The sequence below is a fragment of the Malaclemys terrapin genome, chromosome 1 (assembly GCF_027887155.1).
Source record: "Malaclemys terrapin pileata isolate rMalTer1 chromosome 1, rMalTer1.hap1, whole genome shotgun sequence".
NCBI classification, from domain to species: Eukaryota; Metazoa; Chordata; order Testudines; family Emydidae; genus Malaclemys; species Malaclemys terrapin.
The window spans coordinates 98,916,316-98,931,134 of record NC_071505.1 but is presented as its reverse complement, the minus strand read 5'-3'; the positions used below and the strand labels follow the sequence as shown (position 1 = coordinate 98,931,134).

Sequence of the window (14,819 nt, the reverse complement as noted above, 5' to 3'; positions counted from 1 at the left end):
CTGTGATATATATTTATGGAGTTTTAGTGTTCCTTATAGTTCTGAATGTATTTACTTAAATTATGCTTAATTCCAACAGTAGCAAAGCAGTGATTGCTTGATTTCAGATTTAGTTCTGTTCTGTCTATCTTATGCTGCACCCATCACAATTTGATATTTTTTCTTGAGGCAGAGCGAACATGCATTAGCTTTAAAGATTCTTGCTTGATAACAAGAGAATGATATGACATATAAATATATCTTATATTTTTATACTTAATAAAACAGTGTCTGCGTTCTGACACCTGGGGCTCTGATCCCTGATTGGGGAGGTCTAGATGCTACTACTATACAAGCAGATAATAATACATTCAGTTGATATAGAAAATGATTAATCTGTTGCACTGTATTACATTCCATGGTGTTAAAATTAATAATATGCCATATTTTAACTGTGTATGCCTTTCTTTTTTCCCTTTAAGATTAGAGGAAAATAATACACCAAGATTCAATCATCAGGAGGTACAGTATGATTTAACAAATTTTATATGTGTAGAATTTTTAAGTAAAAAGAAAAGAATTCAGTAACCACATTTCTTATGTTGCTACCATGTGTTTTCGGACTTACTTTACAGTACTGACAACCCCATTATAAATGTATTGATTGAAATAAGGTCTGATCTTGTAGTGTTACCGAGAGCCTCTGGTGAGAAGCCGGGTGCCCTCAATTCCCATTTACTTTAATGAGAGTAAAGGTGCTCAGCACTTGGTAGAATCAGGCCAGTAGACTTGAAGAAGGTTTTAATGGAAGCAGGTCCTTTGCGATTACAGTATTTATTTTCAGATTTAGCACAAATACAAGGGCCAGGGCATGGTTTGGCACCAAATATATAAAACAAGTGAGGTATTAGACTATTTCCTTGGAGCTGTCTTAATAATATATAAGATATCTATGGCTTGATCCTCCGAGATACTGGATAGAAATGGTAAAAAAAAAAAAAAAAAAGTAGGGTTTTCCCACAGAAAATTGCAGTGAAGAGGAAAAAAAATCTTTTTCATTTAAATTTTCTATGGGAAATTTAGATGTTTCAGTGGGAATTCAAAGTTTCAAACATTTAATCTGAAAACTAAAATATTTTGGTTTTCAAGTGATGGGTTTCTCAAAATAATAAAATTTCCATAGAAAGCAGATACTTCAGTTTAATCAAACCCCCAATTTTTCTACCTAAAACAGTTTAAACGGAATAATTTTGAGCAGTGTTAAGCATTTTGGTTGCAATCCAGCAAAGCACTTAAGCACATGGTTAGTTAAAGCATGTGAATGGTCCCTTTGGCTTCATCGGGACTACTCATATACTTAAAAGTATATTTCTTGGAGTTTGATCCTTTTCCCATTCAACCCGATGGAAAAATTTCCATTGACTTGAATGGTGCAGGAGCAAGCCCTTGCTTGCTGAATCAGTGCCTCATGTTGGGAAGACTTACTCATGTGTAACTTTACACATGTAAAGCATCCCATTGAATTTTACAGGACTGCTCATATACACCTATGTTTGCAGTATCTGGGCGCTGAAGCCTCTATTGCATTTCTAACAAAGACATAGCTAATGTTTAACAGATTCTGTTTGAAAAGTGCTAATGTCTTATATTATTGTTATATCAGTCCATCTAAAACTATTTTTTTCCTTTGAATCAGTCCTTTGCATAGACCACTCATCTAAACTTAAGGGACAGCTGCCTTTCCGCTGAAGATTTTTATAAGTCCAGCCAGCAAGAAAGTTCAGAGCACCAAAAATCTTAACTGTCGTAAGGTACAACTACGGGTAAAGTTTAATGGTACAGTATGGAATCAATTGGACTATGATGGTTGCATTATGGAACCTTCTGCTGTCCTCCAGTGAAAAATGAATTAATAAACTTATGGTGGATATTTCTGCACAAGAGCTAATTTGACAATCTGCAGCATATTTCTCTTTGGCCATGTTGCAGATTTAATCAACTACACTACATATATTTTCTCCAACAATTTTTGATAGTTTTTATATAAGAAAATCATTACTACTTGTTCCTATGGTAGGTTACTGAAAAATAATTATTAATTTACTTCAGAGTAATATATTTGACATGTTTGCATCTTTTTAGTACTGCTGCAGATTTTAAGGATATTTTTGCTGTGAGTAGGATCAGCTGGGCATAAGATCATCAGATTCTTATAGATGTCACTTTTATACAGTGAACCAACTATTGACATTTAATTTTCACCTTTTAAAAATATATTATTGCTCAAGGAAATTATTTACATAGGAATAATGTACTTCATTGCAATATTTGTCAATGGAATGCTAATTTTTGCCTGTCAATATTTCTTTCAGCTTTATTTCTTTACAAAGCATTAAAGGAAAAATATAACTACTGCCTAACCACATTATTGGGTTATGTCTTCCATTTTGTGTAATATCATAATGATATTTTCTCATACAAAGATGATAGTGATGATGTTGCCAGAGATAGCGGGACTAAACCTCAAATCTGCACATTCCTAAACTCTAGAGAGGAGGTTTGATTAGTCTTCAAGTTTTGTACCTCAAGTTTGTCTCTGAGCATTTCAGTATGTATGGTAAATTGCAATAGGGTAAATGTTCTGTTACTTCTGTGTACTGTAGTGTTAAATGATGGATGGGTCATTAAAAACCCATTAACTTCATAACTACTGTAAGTTTCCCACAAAACATCAAACTAATTGTATATTTCCACATGGCTGAATGTTTTTAAATGATTAAAGCATTTTGCGTAATTCTTTAGTCAAGTTCTTTTTCTAACAGAACATAATATGGCATACATCCAAAAAGCCAACCCATTAATATGTTTCAATAAAGTAAAGACTGCTTTTAAAAACAAAAAACAAAACAGGAACATTTGGACATCCAGAAGTAAGCTATTAAGAGCTATACCATATACTCAGTCATCATGTGCAAATTCCCACTGATTTAACCAAAACATATGAAGGTCAGTACATGACCATGCATTCTGAATCACAACAATTTACAGCACTTATCTTTAAAGTATACAGTAAATTGTTGCGAGACAGGCCTGCAAAAAAGGAATCTTTGAAAGGATTCCATGCTTCCACCCCCACCTTCCCACCCCAAAGGCAAAAAAAGTTACTCATTTGAGCTCTTTGCTCTATGGTAAATAGTCAGTTGGTTTTGGGGGGTTAAAAATAGAATTGTAATAATAAATGTCTGGAAAAATAAATTACATCTGCTTACTTACAAGCTGAAGAAAGTTTCCTGCTGAGAACCCTAATAACACTTGTTAAGAAACTTTCTGATCTGGTCATTACTGGTTTAATGTATGGATATAGCTATTACATCACCTGTTACATAAGGATTCATATTATTTAAGCAGCTTGGGCAATACCAGATTTGTTCAGATGGCAGAGAACAATTAGGCCCATTTCTGACCTAAATCATGAATGCCTTTCCTGAAGGAGGAAATCTGCCAATCACCCTGAAGCACACAGTAGTTAAGCCAGTGCTCAAGAAGCCATCACTGGATGCCAATAACTTCATTAACTACTAGCCCATCTCCATCCTGTTTCTGGGAAGAATCATCAAGAGAATGGAGGCAACTAAACTCCATCAGCACTTGTCTTATACCAGCATCCTAGATCACACACATGACTCGGAAAACAAGTGACAGGGATAAACTCCTCTTGGGAGAGTGATATTTACAAATAATTCATATTGTTCATATGTATTTCTGTTGCTATATGTTATCATTTCCTGTTTTCATATGTTGTTTAATTTTGTTTTTTTTCAGATCCTCTCAGGAGGCATTCAAGTCAGCTCCTTACAGGATCAGCCCCTTGGGGATCCAGCCTCTGACTATTGAGGGATTTTCTTTGTTTCTTAATGTTTCTGTTCCTCTTCATCTTTTTTTCTTCACAGCTTATTGACCAACTGCCAAATGCTTCAGTATGGTTGCTCAGAACTTCAGCTGGAGTAATTCAAAGGAGCTGAATCAATTTATACCAGTTGAGGATCTGAGTGTATGTCCTTTAATTTGAATTGCAAGTTTCTTCTTTCACTTTTCCAAAGACCTGTACATCTAGGAACTGTGCTATTATCAAAAGGAACACTCTATAGAGACACAACACTGAGGTTCTTAATGTTTGTAACAGTGACTTAAAGATCTAATGGTACTTTCTGCAAGAATAGATGTGTTAATCACATTCTCCTGGCTAAATCCCAATTTAGGGAAGTGCACTCTGCCCCATCAACATTCCTCCTGCAGTTTCAGTTGAATAAAATATTTCACTTTGCTTTCTCTCTGAAACTGTTTCAGAGTAACAGCCGTGTTAGTGGGCTGTAGTCCACGAAAGCTTATGCTCTAATAAATTTGTTAGTCTCTAAGGTGCCACAAGTACTCCTGTTCTTCTTTTTTCTGAAACTGTTGTATATGTTGCTGTATGCAGCTAAAGACCTGCTGTTTATTTTTTTTTAAATTACTTCTATTATTAACAATCTCTTAGAGCACTGTAAAATTGACATGGCACTTTATATTCATATAGACAACATATTCCCAGCACTGAAGTTTTCCATCTAAGGGTGATTTAAAGAAAGAAACTTTAGAAGTTAACTTTAGAAGAACAAAATGTAAAGAAACTCTTATTTGCAGTGAAAAACATTTTGAACAATTTGTAGATACAGTGCAATGTTCTCTGGTCAAAAACATACACCCATAATTACTCCAGTCAGTCCACAATTTAGAAGTTCTCCCAGATTCTTTGCTAACACAGAGGGTATGTTTACACTTCAGCTAGAGGTGTAATTCCCAGTTTGAGTAAATGTACATGCACTAGCTTTGATGGAGCTAGCATACTAAAAATAGCGGTTCAGGTGGCAGGCTGGGCAAATACAATCCCAGCCAAGACTCTAGGTAAGAACTTGGGTAGCTAGTCCATGCTGCTGTCCACAGCTACGCTGCTATTTTTAGCATGCTAGCTTGATGAAAGCTAGTGCATGTACATTTACCAGAACTGGGAATTACATCTCCAGTATTAGTGTAGACAAACTCTCCAATCTAATAAAGCAGTGTCCCTGAGTAATGCATCCTACCGTCTCCAGCTGCCTAGGACACTACATCCCATCCTTGTGGACAATGTCCTAGGCAGCTGGAGACGGTAGGACGCATTACTCATGAGCACTGCTATATGAGCAGCAGCCATTCATCAGCACATGAGCACATCAACCCATGTTTCTGCTCACTATATAAGCTTGTTAGGATGAATAAAAATGGTATGGAGGATAACACAGAACATTAATGATATAGCCTCATCTGGAACACTACTGCTCTCCCTATCTAAAAAGGATAATGCAGAATTAGAGGGGGCTTGAAAAAGGATTACAAGAATGATTAAGGGCCTGGGGAAAAACTCTTTAAAAAGAGAGATCAAAGAGATTGGGATTGCTTAATTTAGAAAGGAGAAGAAAAAGAGGGGAGTTTGGGGAGAGCCCCAAAACCTTACACCTGAGCTTATTTGATGGAAAGTTTCCCAAAATTGGGGGAGGGGAAAATCCCATTATACTGAATTTAGTCTAAATGGTTTGGTGCTGTTTGACTTGTTTTTTGTTAATTGACACCAAACAATTTCTTCTTTCTTTCAGCTAAAAAAATCAGACTTTCTGCTTCAAACAGATTATGACTTTAGGTCCAATCTTGAGCAAGAGGTGATATGTCAGGTGCACCTCCCCAGGAATAGCACCAGGAAGACTGTGCCTCAAAGATATACCTCTAAGTCACAAATCTTACTCTGCTTTCTCTTTGCTACAGGAGTGGAGATAATAATTGCTGCTGGCCTATTATACCAGAAGAAAATCAGGTTGTTGTGTACTTACAGCTGTCAAGGGTGATTCCCCACTCTGGCACTTTGAGTGCAGAAGGTGGGGGCCCGCAAGTATTCTAAAAATTAATACTGGTCACTCCAGGCTTGTATTAAACTCCTGAGATTACAGCTTTTCTCCGACCTTGGATGGGCAGATGCTGCCACCACCCAAGTGCAAAACCCCTTTGAGAACCCAGGAAGGCGCATTTGGGAATTCCTTCCTGTGGGGTACCCTCAAGCCCTTTCACCTCCTCTCCTGGGAAGAGCTGAGGAAAAAAATGCGAAAAAAATATCTGGGGTTTCAAATGAGAAGTTTCTAGGTATGATCTGATGATTTTTCATACCTAGCCCAAAGCTTCTTACAGCATTGCTGCTCTGTTCCCTCTCTCCAGAGAATAACAGACAGACAGACAAAGGGGAAGTTTTTCTCAATTTTAAAAAGTTCTAGCCTTCCCATTGGCTCTTTTGGTCAGGTGCCCACTCACTTCCTTTTACTTATGCATAGCAGTGATACTTTTTAACCCTTTAAAGGTAAAGCAAGTAGAGAACAGCTACTAAGAGGGATTTTATAGCTAACTGGCTGGCTGAGTGTCCATAACAGGGAGCTACCCCCTGCCCCCCCTTCATTTATCACAACAGCTATACACCCAGATCCAATATGTGGGGAGTCCATGTGGGGGTGTACTCCCTACCTTGTGTGGTCTGTTATCTGAGTCACAATCTAGCCCATAATGTCTATTATTTAAACACCTCATGCCCATCCAGTCCAACAGGGTTCTCAGTGTATAATATTATATGATTATATGCATTTGGTTTAGTTTATACTGGACTGATGATGTCCCCTTTGGTGTTTTCACTTTCAGCTCGGAGCAAACCGATTGCATATTGGAAAATCCTGGGTGATGTAAAAAACATATTGCCTAGTAATGATGTTCTCCTTATTAAGCAAGCTGGACTGCATTTCCATCAGGCATGGCTTTTCCATTGTCATGCACCTGTGTGATCATTTACACTTTCGTAAAGTTGGTGCAGAGTGGACGTAAAATGCTACCATTCAGATTTTTTAAGCATCTTTTCACAGGTGTAAATAAATGACCAATCTATACAAGACAGTGGACAATCAGGCTTGTTATTTGTAACAGTCAGCTTTGACTGGGCAGCTGAATCCACTTCTAGCCATCTGTAATAAAAATACAGTAGCACATACCTATGTATACTGAATTTTTTATTAATATTTTATTTTTGTGGTGACATGTTACCACCAATACCAATTAACTATTGTACGATAAGTAGCATCTTGAAAGATCATACAGTTTTGTAGCGTCCTGCTGAATTCTTTGAAGCTTAGATCTAAATCTCTGTGGTCAAATAGGCACCCATGGGTGAAATTCACCCTTCTGGAGATGGGTAGTGTGAGGTCTATACCCCAGTTAAGCCCCACTTAGATTGTAAACTCTTTGGGGCAGGACCTTCTTTTTGTTCTGTGTTTGTCCTGCACCTAGCACAGTAGGGTCCTAGTACATGACTGGGGCTCTTGGGTGCTGCGGTAATACAAACAATAAATAATAACGTACGGACTTATAATAGATCTCAAATAGGACTTTCTTGGGGCATAGGCCTTGTGTGGGATCTCTACCTAAAGGTGAATTTCACCCCAATGAGGAAAATGTGTGGGTAAAATCCTGGCTTCATTGAAGTCAATAGTAAAACTCCCATTGACTTGATTTCACCTTGTGTCACTAATGAAAGAGACTTTGAAGTATCAGGCATGGTTGAAATGGGATACGTTATTTTAGTAAGTCGCCAAGTATCATTCTCCTTCACCCACATAAGCCTTCAGATTCTCAATCATGGACTCCAACTTTTCCCAGCACCGGAGGGGGCTTGCGCCTCCCCGGCCCCGCCCCAACTCCACTCCTGCTCCTCCCCTGCCCTGCTCCCATTCCAACCCCTTTCCCAAAGTCCCTGCCCCAACTCCGCCTCCTCCCTGCCCCTATTGGACTTCTTCCCCAAATCCCCACCCCGGCCCCGCCTCTTCCCCGAGAGTGCTGTGTTCCCCCTCTTCCCCCCTCCTTGCCAGCACTGGGAGCTAGGGGGAGAAGCGGAGTGCTCAGGAGAGGAGGCGGAGCAGAGGCGGAGGTGAGCTGGGGCAGGGGGGTGGGGCAGAGAGCTGCCGCCCATGGAGTCGGAGCCTATGTTCTCAATCATGCTTCCTAAGTGGTAGGTGAGTCACAACCAGTCTGTCTTTTGAAAAAGCTAGACCTCTGTCTAGTTCCCAGGGTAATCAGAAGCAACAATTATTTCAGATTGATACTCCAGTTACTCTAAAGTGTGAGCCCAATAAAGAAGCTCTCATATGGCTATAGTTCCACAGAGGTTTGCAGTATTTAATCATCACTTCCTATTGTCAGCGATTTGAGTACTTCAAAATAATTGGTCCTGGATGCCTGGAGGAGGACTGGCTCTAGTGCATATTTTCTGACTGCAATGCATTTAAAATAAAAAAATGTCGTATTGTGGTATTTTCAGCTCCACAAAGCAGTTCTATGGCAAATTTCAGCAAAAATTTCTAGAATGAAACAAATGGCTCTGAGGGACTTTAATCATTTTCTAGTAGATAACTGCATGTGACTGAGAAGATGCATAACAAAGAATAATTTCACCCTGCCTGATCATATAACTTGTACTAAGACCCCAAATTTCGAACATGGGGCCTTAATAGATCAGCCAAATCCTGCTTCTAGATGTTTATTTTGGCTTGTAATCATATTAATTGAACAATTCTACACCTAAGTACCTATGTCACTGTTATAAAGGCAGTGATATTTGAAAATTGGGTCCTGATTGTGAAAAGGATTGTTCTTCTTTGAGTGCTTGTTCATGTCGATTCCATTCGAGGTATGTGCACGCCCACATGCACAGTCGTCGGAGATTTTTGCCTTAGTGGTATCCATAGCCTCCATGCGCAGCATGCTGCCAGCACCCGGCTCCTCCCGGCACCGATTGCCATCGCCCGTGCTGAAAAAGAAAACGAAAAAGTGCAGCTCCCTGGCACTGAGCAAAAGGTCCAAGGGTCATTGGCCAAGGGACCCGGGCCTGGCCACCAGGCTATTCTGGAGCCACGTGCTCGTGCCTCCCTGGTTGGGGCCCCCAGCCCCCTCAAAGGTCTGCCACTGACTCCTGGGAACAGTACGGGACCCACCCCTCTGCCGGCACCATCGTCCTCTCAGGCTCCCCAGGTGCAGAGAGAGCACAGGTCTCCACCTGCTCTGATGATGACTCTGGTGCCACAGGACTAGGCTAAGGCTCCCCAAGAGGGCAAGCCAGCTGCTAAGACTCCTCAAGGGGCAGGGGAACACTGCCGGTCACCGGAGAAGAGGCAATGATCCTCTCCGCTGCGCCGAGGATCCTGGGACAGATCCGAGACCCTTCATCGTTTGGCCAGACTAGCATCGAGATCCCCTCGGTGTTACTCATTTGTACGGGGTTGACATTCCCCATACTAGTCCCGGCACCAGTCATCCTCCCATTGGTCATCTTCTCAACATCCGTCCTGATGGACGCGTTCCCCATCTCAGCACCAGTCTCCCGGGCACTGGTACCGATCTCGGTATCGACACCAGTCTCCCACATCTGGTCATCGGTCGCCGGTAGCCACAACCAGTAAACAAACCCAAGGGTCAAGGTGATTCGTCTGTTATGGAGGGCCAGTTCAGTCCATCGCCCAGGTCCCACCGGCGAGATTGGGCACTGGAACCTGCGGCACCGCAGTGGCAGCACAGCCAGTGACCAGCACAGTGGCCTTATTGGAGCGCTTGGGGCATACCAGTCATGACAATGCCCCCTTCACAGAGCTCTTCAGTCACTGCGTTGGAACACCGGTCGGCAGCATCGACGTCACCGGGCTCAGTGAGTTGGGAAAGGTAGAATTATATAAACAAAGAAATAGGGAATAGATTGATATGCATACCTATTCCATTTCAATTTCCTGATGATCTCAACCCTTGAAAATAGTGGGAGAGCCTTAAAATGGACTTGGCAGGTGAGAAAATGAGCTTAGCTGCTTGGTTCAAACTCTCAGTTCTTTTAGATTGTAAATCCTCTGGAGCAGGGATAGTTGATTTTCTGTTTGTATAGTGCCCTGCACAATGAACCCCAATTAGAACTGTGGCCTTTTGGTGTTCCCGTGCCATAAATATTTACTACTTCTGTCAACTGTGTTAATTGTGCTGGCAGCACTCTGCTCATATTTGAGTGTGTTATTTACTTGGGAAAATTAACTCACTTTTGAAACTCAATTTGATAGATGGAGGCCATTTGTGAGACATAAAAATCATTCACTTTTGGAGGCAGAAGAAACAAAGTAGAGGGCAAAACAGGCAAAAGAGAATGAAGGGCTATATCTCAACAATAAACAGGCTGGTCATGGAAACTATTTACGCCAAGAGAATCATATTTAAATTACTAGTTAAAGAAGTGTTAAAAGGCATTTGAATAGCTGAAGAGAAAGAGTAGGAGAACATAAAAGATCTATAACACCCATTATGTGGCCTGTAATGCATCTGTAAGTTATCTGGACATTATTACAATTCCTTTAGTTTATAGTTATGCCATCTATGTCAGCATTTCTCATATATATATGTCCAAGGAGTTGATTTCTATGGCAAGCATCCTAATGCCTGTTCTGGGGATTAGCAGTCCAATTATATAGTTTTCTTTTTGGCATTTGAGTCCAATGTTAAAGGAGGTATCGGTGAGGCAGAAAACTCTGAATTTGATCCACTCCTTTTGATGTCTGGATTTTATGATGGCCAAAGTCTTAGTGAACTTCTTAGAGTCTGCAGGAAAACGTCACCACCACAAGAGTCGAGCTCATGAAATCTAGACATGAGGCTGAGATTCAGAGGGAGATATGACTTTCAGACAGCTCACTTTCAATAATAGTCTTGAAAATCGGAAGGAGAGAAGTGTAGCAAAGGAAAATGTAAAACTGTTTCTTGCAGTTCAAAAGGAACTCAAACTTAGGAGAAAGTCTACCTCTTAGACTGGTTTAAACACACTACCAGAATTCACTTGACAGAATTTACCAGAACACCAAGTTTATAAATAAAAGAAGGGAGCTAGCTTAAATAGGTTTAAATCTAGCCCAACATATATGTCTTGATATAAATTGAGTGCTGACCATGTCTTTGAGCAGTGTGGATCTGGGAACCTCTCCCATAGTCAGGTTTGCACACACAAGATCAGCATTGTTGTAAGGAAAGAACGTGGATTGATTTCCACTGTCTTGCTTGTCCATTGACGATCTGTGCACTGTTGGGAAATCAACCCACAGTCTTTCCTGAAGAAAGATTTACTTAGATCTTAATGTATATACACTGTATCACAGATATAGCAAGCTCCAAATATCTGGTTTTAATAATAAAGTCTTTTTATCTTGGAAAACCCACAAAAAATAGACCCCTGCAGTGTTTTCAAATTGCAAAAAAAAGTCATAAACAATGGTTAAATACTTTCCCTGCTTTATTGAGGAAACTGCAGTGGATCATCAGATAAAAGTAAACTAATTTTGGCAGGGAATTTGTTTTTAATAAGGAGACTGTGCTAGTCAAGGGGATGGAGCCACTATAAATTCCATATCCTGGTTAATGGAATGTATAAGTTTTGGAGGTTTTAACCAGTTAGAGAAGCCTTACTCAAGATATTATTGTTAGTATAATAATTACTTCTTGAGAAGCCCAAGAATTCCAGTGAAAAGACCCTAAAAGTCTGTAATGCAGAAAGAATCTCTGATTTATGGTAATAATGTGCCAAGAGCAGTACCATATTTTAGGCTTAAATCCCTCAGATTTTGACAAGGAAACGAATTTCTCTTATGAACTAGTAAAGTAGAGGGGCACATTCACCTTCAGACATGGAAACATTCCCAATTATAATTCCAGAGATACTGTGGTAAAGTTTAATGCTAATTACGAGTTGTGTAACAAGGGCATGTAAAATATGCATGAACACATTTAAAAACTCTCACTTTTTAATGAACTATAATAGATCTCATGCTCAACTAGAGCTGTGTGTTATTAACTGATTTGACAAGTTTAGTGGCAATTCTGGGGGGGGAATTGTTTTGGGTGACCCACAACCAAATTTTTGGGAAATCAAAAAGTCAAAACCAATTTTTCAAGTTTGAGCATTTTAAAACTTTTTAATTTTTTTTAAAATAAAATTGAAGGAAATATCCAAACAAAATTAAAAAATCAAAATGTTTCATTTTGAAAATGTCAAAGCAAAATGTTTTGACTCTTTCTGGATTTTTCTTTTTCTTTTCTCCCCCCCAAGATGAACAATTTGGCAAAACTGACGTGTTTGGTTTTGCCAAATCTGCATTTTTCAAGTCCTCCCCCCTGCCCCCCCCAAAAAAAAATTAGCTGAAAAATTTCTCCCATCTCTAGTCTAACCTGCCCCTAACTTTCAGGGACAACCTTGATTTTGTAACAAAACATATCCTTATTCCTCCTTTGCCTGCCATTCCCTCCTATTAAAAGTTGTGTGAAAAAATTCCAGGTCAAAATATCAGTTGTACATGGTTTAGAGTGTTATTTTTCAAAGCTCCTTGCATTATTTTTTTCTGTAATAATCCTTCTACCTTGGCTCTTTCTAAGATTCATCCTTGAGGCCTACTTTCTTTTCTAACGTTATAAGGTACAAAATCATGGTTCTAATTCTCTCCTGCTTTCCCCTTATATAGTGATGTGCAGAGGGAGTATAAAACACTATTGCTGGTATAGAGCATTGTACATTCACTTTGCACAGGGGGAAATTGTGACAAAAGATGCAAAGCGGGGGGAGTCAGACCTGTGGTTCAGTATCATAAAGACACACATTAGCCTTCATAACACATCACCAAGACTTTTGTTCTGGCAATGCAGTTAAAAAGGAAGTAATTGCAACCTTATAGAAATTTCAAACAACCACATCCTCCAACTCCACAATGGAGTTATGCTAATTTTACACCAGCTGAGCACCTGGCCCATAGATTCTGTGGACCATATCCTGAGGTGTGGCTAATCTGCATAGAGCGCAAGTCAGGGTACAAAGGTGGCTTAAAGTTCCCCTTTGCACACCCTGATCCTGCTGAAGCGACAGTTCCCATGCACTGCTGTAACAGCCGAAAGACTGCTCTAATTTACTCCAGTGCAAATGGCCACGAAAGCAGTTGAGGATTAGTGTGGTAAAAGAATATTTTACCACATACTCTTTCTACTGGTCACACACTCTGTTTTCTATGCTGTGCTGGTAGTGGGAGGGGCAGTGGCATACAAGCACCTATATTGGCTCAATGGCACTAGAGGCTCAACGTAATAGGGAGCCGATCTTCCCTGAGCTGGTTAAGCCAGTTTACAGATACAATACAATTGCAATGTGGTACAAAGAGGCCCCATCACAGTAGAGAATTTGATCCTGTAACTTGCTTTTGCTGAAAGCTTGAAAGATGTTTGGTTCTCTGTTCTGTTCTCATCCTTCTCTGTAACAGGATGCCTTCCCCATGGGCTGGAGAGCCTGAGGCTAATTACTGAATGAGTCCCTCCTGAGGAGAATCAGGCAATTACCCAGAAAGAGCAGAAGGTGGCTGCAGTGGAAGGGAGGGAGAGAACCAAGCTTATGTGGTGATGAAGACTGGCTGGGGAAGAGGGTGAGTGCCGGTGGCATAGCTAGGAGTGGAAATTTGGGTGGGCCCTGACTTTTAGGTGGATGGGTAATGGCAAACTGTGCTAGCTCAGCTTCTCCCCTGATGCTATGCCCCCTAGCTCTGATGCCCCTGGACACAGGGCTTCACCTTCTGAGCTGGGCACGTGCCTGGGGCGGCTCAGAAAATAGAAAGGCAGAGCTGCCGGAGTGTAGCTTTCTGAAGGGCGGGTGTATAGCTCTGTCCTGGATTTCAGGTGCCTGAGTGATGCTCTGGGCCACCGTGGCAACACTACACCCTGCTCAGGGGTGGGCCTGGATGCTAAGTGGGTGGGCCACAGCCCACCCAGGCCTACCCTTGGCTATGCCCGTGGTGAAAGCTCAGAGAGTATGTGACTCTCTCTCCAGTAGGGAGAGGCCCTGATGAAAATAGGGAAGAGATTGGGAAAAGCTCTTCAGACAGAGAGGCCTGGGAGAGACTCTGATTAAGGAGGGAAGAGAGAAAGAGAATTTAAGAGCCTGGGTAGGAAGTGGCCCAGGGAAAACTGCAGCAGAAGTAAAGGAACAAACCTAACTGTTCAGTACAGGGCTCTGTGCTAAAACTTAGAAGGGGAGGTGGGACTGGATTCCCCTACTTGCCCAAGGAAGGGGCTGTACAAGCTGAACCCAGCAAGGGGGCTACAGGCTGAGCGGAAGACAGGCTAAGGGAGCGCCCCAGAGAGGGGGAAGGATTTTTGTTTGTTTTAAAGATGTTTTTGGGACTTTCAGTTTGATAATTGTGACCCTGGAAGTGTTGAACTTAAGATGGTGACCATGCTGCAGGGCTGGGTCATTGGAAGAGGAACTGCTGAAGTAACTGTTGGGGGCAGGGGGGCACTAGCCCAGCAAGAGAGCTGCCACACCATACCCGGCCCTGAGGAGATGCCTACTGGGGAGTGTACTCGCTTGCACTCTCCCAGTAACAGAACTCAAGTGTGACCACTGCGCTTGCTTGGCAATTTGCTGGGCCAGTCATGTTTTCATCACCGTGTTTGTGACAGTCTCCAAATTTGTGACCATCTCTTTGGCAGGCTTCCTGGGGGATTCTGTTGGTAGCATAGTGTAGACCGGCCATAAGGGGAGGCACTCTGTAGCACAGTTCTCAGAAATTAATTTGGAAGTAAGTGGGAAAACTCTCTTTGTTCTGTGTTTGTATGGTGCCTAGCTTAAAGGGATCCTCCTCCTTGCCCAGGATAGGGGCTCCTAGGCACACTAACACAACATAAAGAAT

At 41.1% G+C, this 14,819-nt stretch overlaps 1 long non-coding RNA gene across 2 annotated transcripts; it reads left to right on the top strand.

Annotated features, from left to right (window-relative positions):
* Positions 1 to 458: 458 nt before the first annotated feature.
* On the top strand, positions 459 to 7,072 carry LOC128839707 (uncharacterized). Of its 2 annotated transcripts, XR_008445509.1 has the most exons (5): positions 459 to 501; positions 1,676 to 1,790; positions 3,802 to 4,030; positions 5,815 to 5,924; positions 6,730 to 7,072. It is a non-coding gene; the product is annotated as an uncharacterized LOC128839707 (long non-coding RNA). The 2 variants fall into 2 exon arrangements; XR_008445506.1 differs by having other exon boundaries at positions 1,676 to 4,030.
* The last annotated feature ends 7,747 nt before the right edge of the window (positions 7,073 to 14,819 follow it).